Source organism: Enoplosus armatus, chromosome 14 (genome assembly GCF_043641665.1).
Source record: "Enoplosus armatus isolate fEnoArm2 chromosome 14, fEnoArm2.hap1, whole genome shotgun sequence".
In the NCBI taxonomy this organism is placed as follows: Eukaryota; Metazoa; Chordata; class Actinopteri; order Centrarchiformes; family Enoplosidae; genus Enoplosus; species Enoplosus armatus.
In genome coordinates this window covers 9,067,441-9,077,124 of record NC_092193.1, presented here as the reverse complement: position 1 = coordinate 9,077,124, position 9,684 = coordinate 9,067,441, and positions in this window count along the sequence as shown.

Genomic DNA, 9,684 nt, shown 5'->3' with positions numbered 1-9,684 from the left:
ACACACACACACACACAGAGGTCCGTCGTGTGAGCCATGTGCTTGTGGATATCTGTTGGCATCTGGCTCTTATTTCCTTTCTCCATGTCACAGGCGCAAAGGCTTTAAGCATGAGTCACAGCCCTCAGACCTCCCGGGCATCCAGGCTCGCCTCTAAAGACACAATGCATTATCACTGAAAATGTCACGACCATTTTGCTGAATTACAGTAACACAGAGTCAGATGCAACTTTTAAAAAAATAATCTTTTAACACCACCGGGGGCTCGATTAACAATGCCAGATGTTAACAATTAACTAGATTTAACATATTCAGCTTTCATATAATGTCTTGTCATGTTGGCTTCTGTTCTACAGCTTTACTTTTTACAATTACAGAACTTTTTCCTCTCAATGTTGAACAGTTTGGGAGAGAAAAAATCACCCATGACTTATTTCCCTCTACAGTAGGTCACGTCTGTGGATTTGTTTCTGCCAAACAGCCGTGATGAGCATGCTGTTTTTTATTTCGTGGCTGATGGGATCCACTCTGATTGCTCAAGATGTCGGTGCACACATGCACGAGATGACAGACATACACACTGTACTCAAAAAAGAAAATAAAAGCCACAGACACATCAAAAACTGTACCACTTAAAGCATGCATGACATGTCAGACTGGACTGAGTTTAATGTCCGCGGGGACAAATAGATCTGAGAACTTTAAAAAGAAGGGCGTATGATATGCTAGCAACATGCCAGTATGATTTCTTCTTTAAATTTAAAATGATCTCCCTGTGTGCACTTATTCTGTATTGTATTACAAACTGAATCCCCCACAAATATTGTTTTGATGCAAATGCTGACGTGAACATGTAAGCCTGTTTTGTCCTGTGTTTTGGACTCTCTGTGACTAGCAGTGGAAGTGTGGGAACAACACCAGAGGCCATGCTTTGTTCTCTCTCTGCTGCGGCCTCGTCAAGTCTAGTCTGTAGGGGCCATTTTGAGGAAGGTGGCCATAACAATGATGCACTGACTCACCAGTGAGTTGCACAGGCGGCTTGGCGATTTCCACAATACATTCAAATCTGCGTCACGATACTTGAAAACGCGGCTGTGGATTATACAATGAGCTGACTGAGGCACTGCGCCAGCTACACGGCAGATATCACAGAAAGGCTGCAGAGGCTCAGGCGCTGGCAGGCATGCAGGATGTTTCAGTCCCCTACATTGTGCTGCTGCTGATTCTGGTTCGGCCCCTGCTCTTATCTCATCCAGGACTGCATGTGGAGGAAATACAGTAGGCCTCCGCTTCCAGACCTGATAGCTGCTCATTAAAACTATTTATATGGCCTTAAGTTTTCTAACATGTTGTGTCTGCCTCACAAAGGAACACAGGTCATTGGTGGAAGAAGTATTCTTACATACATTAAAGAAGTACTTCTTTCAAATTTTGACTTTAAGGATAAGGCTGGCAATGTTTTATATTTTTCTTATTGTCCTCATGAACAGTCCAAAACCAACAATGAATTGATTCTTCCAACTAGTTTTGTCTGTGTAGGGAAAGCCTGATATAATTTAGTCCTTTGAAACATAGAGCTCCATTGTTGTCCAAAAAACTATTAAAAACAGTCCCACTGTTGCACTAGGTGACACGATGCATCATTACAAGTTAGTCTGAGTCAAACATTTTAGAAAAAATGAAACTACGTACTTGTGAGCTGTTTATTTAAGATTTATGTTTTCAAAGAAGTGATTTTCTGGGCCGGTGCTTCTAAAGGAAACATTGTTCAGCATGCTATATTTTCATTATTCAGTGTGTTGTTTTAATCAATATTGTTTCACACAACTGCATATGTTATAGCCAAACCCCTCCAGGCCAACAGATGTGGGCCTACCAGCCTCTTTTCATTTTTAATTTTCTAAATTAAATGTCATGCCTTGTGCCAAAGAATGTGGATTACCTTCACATAAAACATATTCAGTAAAACATGAATACACTCACACATAAAACATGTGTACATATTATATATATCATACCCTCTTGATCCTCATCTACATATATAAATATGTATTCATACAATATTAAAGGTATTATGAAAGCAAGAAAATGAAATGGTCAATATAGTCATCCTGAAATGGGAGCAAGAAGGGTTTATTTCTAATGTTTTGTAGCTTTTTACAGCTGAACTCATAATATAACTGAAGTCTTGTAAAACTCCTTTACATCACAGTCAGGGTCGTACATTTTTTCCCACAGTGGGGGTCAGATCCACCCAGCACTAACCTGCCTCCGTCTGCTTCTGGTCTGCTCTGGTACAACTGTACTGTTGTCCAGCTGGTCCCGACTGTCAGCAGGACCTCGGCTGATGGTGGCCAGATGGTGAGGCTCACACACACACACACATACATAAACACGCAGTGAGATGCGTGAGTAGCACATCCTCCGCTGGAGAGCGAAGCACTTGTAGCTACCTCAGTCGACCCCACGACATGCTGCTTTTATTTCAAAGGCAGAGGAAGAGCTCAGAGGGAGAAACATGAACTGTGGAGTGAGGTCACTGAAATACTGTGTAATATCACTAAAATACTGTTACACATTACAGACAAGTCATAACAACGCCAGCACACTTATGAACAAGTCATTATATGTTTTACTTGCTCTCAATGCAATAATATTACAAAGTTTCAAAGAGTTTTGGCCTCCTTTTGTGGTTTGCTTGATTAATTACACATTGCTTTCTATTAATTATTATATTTTATTCAATATTTCATTTAAATGTTTACATTTAAGATAAATATATATATAATATGAAAACCAACAAAGTAATGCAATTCTTTCAGCTGTCAGTGCGACTTTTTCATTTTTATAATTTCACTGAGCTGCATCCAAGCCTGTCTAGATACTTTCTCTTTCTTATTATTAAATTCATTAAACATTTTACATATGCTTTCACATGTCTGGATAATGTATCTGTGGAGGCTACACCAGTAAAGTAAAAGCATACAGTATACAGTGGAAATGTGTCACTTGAATCTTGAAAAATGTAGTTGTTTTTTTTTTCATGTTAACACACAGTTTCATCAATTATATTGTATAGCAAAGTTCAATAACTTACATGAATTGAAAGCTGAATGCGTGTGGAATAAAGAGATATAGCACTTGATGATATGCAATATGTTTTACAGTAAGAAGTACAACAGCAAGCCTTACCCTAAAGTTTTTAAACAGACGTTTGATTCAGCACTAACATCTGTTTTATTGTTTTATCTGTAACCCCAACAGGCCCTTGAGTCATGTTTGTCTAAACTCTGCTATTATCACCTCATGTTAACATTCATTACTCACATTAATGAAAGGTTTGGACAGGCCCTTTTCTATGCAATGTTTGACCAGCTGAACTGTACAGCTTGTTCCCCAACAACAGCCGAACTTCAGAGAGGAACCACGGGGCCAGAAATGAGTAAAAAAAAATAGCTCAAATCATTTGTGGTGAGCTGTTATTTTATTTGAATCACAAGAAAGAAACGTCTCACAGCAGGTCTGCCATGCTGTGTGCATGCCACATGAAATGATGGCTGATAGATTTGCTAAAAGAAAGTGAACTCAATCAAATAAGAATAACAGTCCAGTCAGTGAATACAAGTCCAGTTTTCTTTGCTTGAAGTCATCTTGCCTTTGTTTTCTTCCCTCCTGTTGGACTGGTGTTTATCTCAGAAACAGAAGTATTTTTCTTTTTCTTTTTTTCTACCATTGGACTCTCACCAGTGGAGAGTATTCTGTTCTGGATGGTTGTGCCTCTGGTGAAGTGGACTGGCAGACAGCCAGGTGTTCAAGTACAACCATCTGGGGATGCTTGAACATTGGTAGTCAAAAACATCTCAACTACTATGTGCTTCTTTCTTGCTTTAAATGATTTCACTGTGATACCTGTAAAGTGTCGTTCTTAACTTGTTTTTTTCTTCTTCTTACAAATAAATAGGGTGAAAATGTGCAATCAGTTTCAGACTGTTATGTGTTGAGATCTGGAGAGTAACAATACAGAAAAAAAAAGTTTTTTGTCGCTGTGATGCTGGCTTGGATTCAGTTACTGCTTTTGTTGTGAGATTGTTGTTGGTATTGGTCGTGTTTTAGGTGAATATCAGATTCATCTTTTGAAAAATATTGTATAAATAAAGGAACAGTTATCTAATTGTGTTTTGTGCTGACACAGTAAAAACACTGGGGTTTAGTGGTAATTATGTAGATTGAAATCTAATATGAAGTCATGATAATTAGCCAGAATGTTCTTTGTTGCCCTTATTTTTTTTTTTTTTAATGTGAACAAAGGCCATGAAAATACCAAAACCAACAATGCTTTCTGTCTCTTAAAACTTTCTGGCTTCCCTACCTGCTCTGAGGCACTCAGACCAAAATCAATTCTTGTTTTTCCATTTTTTTTAATAGCTAAGTGATTTCCTGAAACAGCTGGGCACTGTAGGTTTTAGCAAACATTACTCAAACAGGAATAAATAGTGTATTTGTTGGGGACTATTTTCAGCTGCGGATTAATACACATTTGCACACTAGTGAGTGTTTACAGCAGCAGAACAGTGTTTGGGGGATTGACTCAAAATAAACTACAATGCCCAGGTTCATCATAATGAAGAAACGTGTCAGTCTCAGTGCAGCAGTGTGGCTCACTGATGTGTTTTTAATAGTTTTGGGACAACAATGGAAGAGGAATAAGCTGTATCAGGCTATATAATAAGCCATATCTTTGGCGACACAGCCAATATTATTGAGACCAATTCATTGTCAGTTTTCATGGAATTCGTTGACAATAAGTAAAAAAGACAAACAGAATTACACAGCCCCTTTGAGTTTAAAATAAGGTTTACTTGTAATATAATGTTTTGTATTCAGCTCAAGTTTGGAGAGAAGTAGTAAAATAAACAAAACTGTCCTTGTGAATAAATAATGTGAATGAAAGTAGTGTTTCATATTGTTCACTAGTTTTCATCCAAGACTGTTTTACTATCCTCTCCGGACACACCCTGGATGCCTTCCCAAAACCTTCCCCCGAATAAAAATGAAATGAATCTTTTTTTTCTTCCTTCTCTGGAGAATGTACTATAAAAGGCTTTACGGTAGGGACCACCATCCATGCTCGTCATCCTGACAGTCTCTGTTTGTTATTCCAGGCAACTGCACCGCCTGATAGGCCTCCAGCGCCCGCAAGCAGTCTCATTCAAACTACGTCTCTCAGATTCCCCGCCACAAACTGTTCCCTGTGACTTAATCTGTCCGCTTTCTGTCCTTTACCCCCCCCCCCCCCCCCCCCCCTTTCAGCTCATTTATCCGTGAGTCATCGCTGTGGTTTGGACTGGGGATCAAGAGCAGTGCAGATGGATGAATACGTCTCCAAACAGAAATGGAGTTAAACCCGAGGGTTAAGGGAAGCCTGGATGCAAAGCGCTACAAAATTTCTTGACTTAATTATGTGCCAAAGTTGCCGTCCAGCCATTTCTTTAGTTGGTGGTGAAGGAGAAAGTGAAAAACCAGGATTTTTTAATGTGAGAGGGACGGCCCATCTGGAGTTACATCCATCAGCCATGTGCATCCACCCTTAAAGAAGAGGTTAAGATGTGAGGCTCAGCATTGAAGGGGCAAATTGAATGATGTATTTCAGCTCAGTGTTGAGAGGAGTTTCATTTCAAAGTAACATTCGAAGAAGATATCGAGCCGGACCACAGTGGGGGGAAAAAGCACGCAATCCTTATCTCATGCATTACACTAAACAATAAGTCTGGTTCATAACAACTTCGGTCTTTTTTGTGTACTTCGACCATCATTCATTGGTAACATTTACTGTAACTCTATGATAGTCATTACTGGGATCTGGAAATGTTGCAAAAAAAAAAAAAAAGTAAGAAGAGGAAAGAAACACCAGTAGTCAGACTATTACATGAGTTAAACAAACCTCCAGATTAGCCAAACTTTAAAATATCCTGTTTTTGTGTAAAAATCCTTTTTTCTGTACAATGAGGGATCAGAACCAATATTCCAGGTGCATTTACATTCAATTTTCCAAATAAATCTACATCTGGCTAAACCGTCGGCTCGTTTGTAACCTCTCTGAGCATCTGACCACTTGTCTCTCTTGCCCTGTTTGACTTCATGCTGCCGTGTTTCCAGATCTCAGCAATTACTCATTACTCTCAGCACAAACACTTCTTAAGTTAAATGCTATTGTTATCTCCCAATGTTATTTGTTTCTATTATGCTATTTCTTTATTAAGTATTAAGTAACAGACCTCACTTATACTTGTAAATATAAATATACTCTTTGTACAATTAGTAATATTTCAATATCCAAGGACAATCCGGCACCCTACTGTGCAGCATATAGCATTATCTAGTTACTCAGCATGCTCAGTGTAGTAGTGTTTATATTCAGTACATATTAGAGTTAAATATTATGGTCCTACTTTTAGGCTTTCTTCTAAGCTGTTTTTATTTCATTGTTTTTGTTATTTCATATCATGTGGCTTTTTTACTGCATTGTACTTTGTTTCTTACCTTCCTTCCTCTTTTTTTTGTCTTTTATGTGATTTGGCTGCTGTAACACTGCAGTTTTCCATTGCGATTAATACATTGGTATTTAATTGTAGCCAAAACTGTGAGACCCAAGTTGTAGTAACCCAAGGTTTCTTTTTACATATACATAGATCCAGTGTAGTTTTAGTGGCTTTGATTATCAATCAGAACAAGCAGCATGATGTTGCAGTTAGATGACAACACCAGTTGTAAACAAACCTCCAATTTTACCATTATTACTTGGAAGAGAAAATAAAGGCAAATGTGAAAATTATTACCAAAACTGTAGGCTGTAAAAATCTATTAGACTTTGACCTACTGTGTGCAGTTTTCCTGCATAGTGGGTGATTATAACAGACACGTCAGATGCCTTCACTCTCAGATTCACATAATATGCTAAACTTAGCAACAATTTTTATTATTCCTGAATGATCTGGCCATTAACCTTTTGGCAATGGGCAACAGCGAGCCAGCAACACCTGCAACCAATCTCACCGCGTGAAGCTTCTTTAAAATGGCAGCTTGGCAGTGTGTCGAGGAAAGCTTCTTTGCATTCATTCAGTATATATTAGAAAAATACAGCAAACATGCTTAAAGGTATTTGTATCACATTGTCAAGTGTTTGGGAGGTCTGCTGATCCTGATGCCAGTGCACTGTGGGGTTTTGGCAGCCACATTTATGGGCCTTGTGCTTCACGTCTTGTTGAGCTAAGGAGTAGAGGGCAAATATAAAAGTCGAGTTTACAAGTCACAAGTAGCAAAAGGCTTCTCATTATACATTTAAGCATCATATGAAGCTTTGTTTGCTTCTTACTTGTTGTGATCTCTTACGCCACCTTGGGTGACATCAGCAAATTAGCTGTCAGAGAGATTAGTCTCAATATCTGCTGCTCCCACCGACTTACATCTGCCTGGACAGACTTTCATTCATTTCACACTAATAAGGTTTCCCCTCCTGGAGATGTCCATTTATTCTTTCTGTAATTGGGTGTAGTTTTCATGGTCATCCATTCAATTCCGCCTAATTGGGTGTATTTTTCATGAACAGACCTGACAAACTGGGCGAATCAAGTAACCACCCACCTCATAGTCCCACGTTAAAATATTTCATCTTTATCCGAAGCTCGTGAAGCTGCTGGGGGTTAACGTAAACCAGATCGCACTTAATCTCTGCTCTAGTCAGCCCTCATTATAAGGCAACAAGGAGAGATGCAGCAGACCCAAGCCCCAGATTGCAGCCCGTCGTCTACATATACTTGATGTGGGAACATTGGTACTGACAAGGACATATATTGTTACTGCTGAAATTGCTATGTTGCACAGACTACCTTTGTTTTGGTGTTGGTTTTCTTCAGAAAACAAAAAAAGCTTTAAGAAAAGCGACCAGTTATAACCTGTACATGAATATTTACCCTCTGTAATTCATTTTTATGACCAACCTTTGTGATTTATCCAAAAAACAACCAAAAACATGAATCTATATGGTACTAAATTGTGATATCCAGCTGTATGTTGCTGCTTGGCTGTTAAAATGCAAATTCTTCATCTGTGAATCCCCTTTCCTTGTGAGTTCATTACACTATACATGCTTGACATATTTATACATTCATTTGCAATCTACTAATTATTTTAGATTGTGGCCGTTGATGTGAGTTATAGCTCATTAGCTTGTATGACAGAGAGGAAAAAGGAAAAATTTGCTTTCACTTCTTGTTTTTATTAGCTTCTTGTTTTTTATTAGCCATCCTGTGGGGAAATTATTGGTAATGTCTGATGAATCACTCGTTATTACCCGAAGTTGAAAAACATTTGTCACCTTTGCTTTCTGACTTATTGAATATTTTAACTTCAGATAGGAACTCTTATTCATACACATTACAAGCCATTTTGGGAAATACACTTATTGGCTTTCTTACCGAGAGTCATATGAGAAGATCGATACCACGCTCACATCGTGTTTAGTAGCTATGAAGCTACAGCATGTAGCCTGTTAGCTTAGTTTAGCATAGAGACTGGAAACAAGGGCAAACAGCTAGTATTGCTCTGTAGCATTGTTTTTATACTTTGTTTTTGTACATATGAAACAAACTAGATATAACATGTTAATTAAAGACATTTGTATGTGCTAGTAGGTGGATTTTGTCACCTTTGGACAGGCTACCTGTTTCCCACAGTTTCTAGTCTTTATGCTAACGTAAACTAAAGGTCTCCAGTTAGCTTATCTTAGCTGCTTCATATTTACCATACTGACATGAGAGTCGTATCAATCTTCTCATCTAACTCTCAAGAAATCAATTAAGCGTATTTCTCAAAATGTCAAATGAAAGTAGAACTACTAAAGGGGGTTATTTTTAGCCTTGTTTTAATGAGGCACCAATCAAAATGCAGTTAAATTATATGCTTCACCACATATGTAAAAAAGTGCAAGAGACCTGGAAACATACCTGCCAATTTTATAACCCCAACTTTCATTTTGTTCAGCAGGGCTGTCAGTGAAAGTGAACAAGAGACAAATTAATTGCTTTTTTTTTTACTGCCAGTGTTGCATTAGAAGTGCCTATTTAAATTGTCCACACCCTTGATACCCTCTTTCAGTTTCTCTCCCTCTGTGGAAAAAGAGAGAAGTGTGCCATCCGGTTACTGGAAGAGCCAGCCGACCATGTGGAAAGTCTGCTTCAGAGTGGCATTCTTTCAAAAACCCGGGCATTTACACTCATTCTGTAGCATGTGTGTGTGTGTTTCTGTGGATGTTTGGAGGGAAACCTTTCTTTCTTGAGTCACTGTTTTGACTCTGCTCAGAGGCCTGCAGTCCAGCCCTGCAGCACGTTTGAAAAACATTGTGTCATAAATCGGTCCAATATGGATTTTAAACTAAACAGGATTTTAAGACTCCATCATGAAGGCTGTAAGGAAAGTAGAGTAGTTATACATGAGCTAAACCATGTTGTAGACAAACAGTGTTAACATAAATTTTGTAATTTGTAAACTGCATAAAGCTAATTAAAGCTGTAAAGTGTGTAAAGCCTCTGGACTCCTGCTAATGGATGTCACATTAAAATAACATTATAATAATCCACCGAACTTGAGGCTGTTGTTTTTACTGGCAAGAAACTAAAGTCTGGAGGG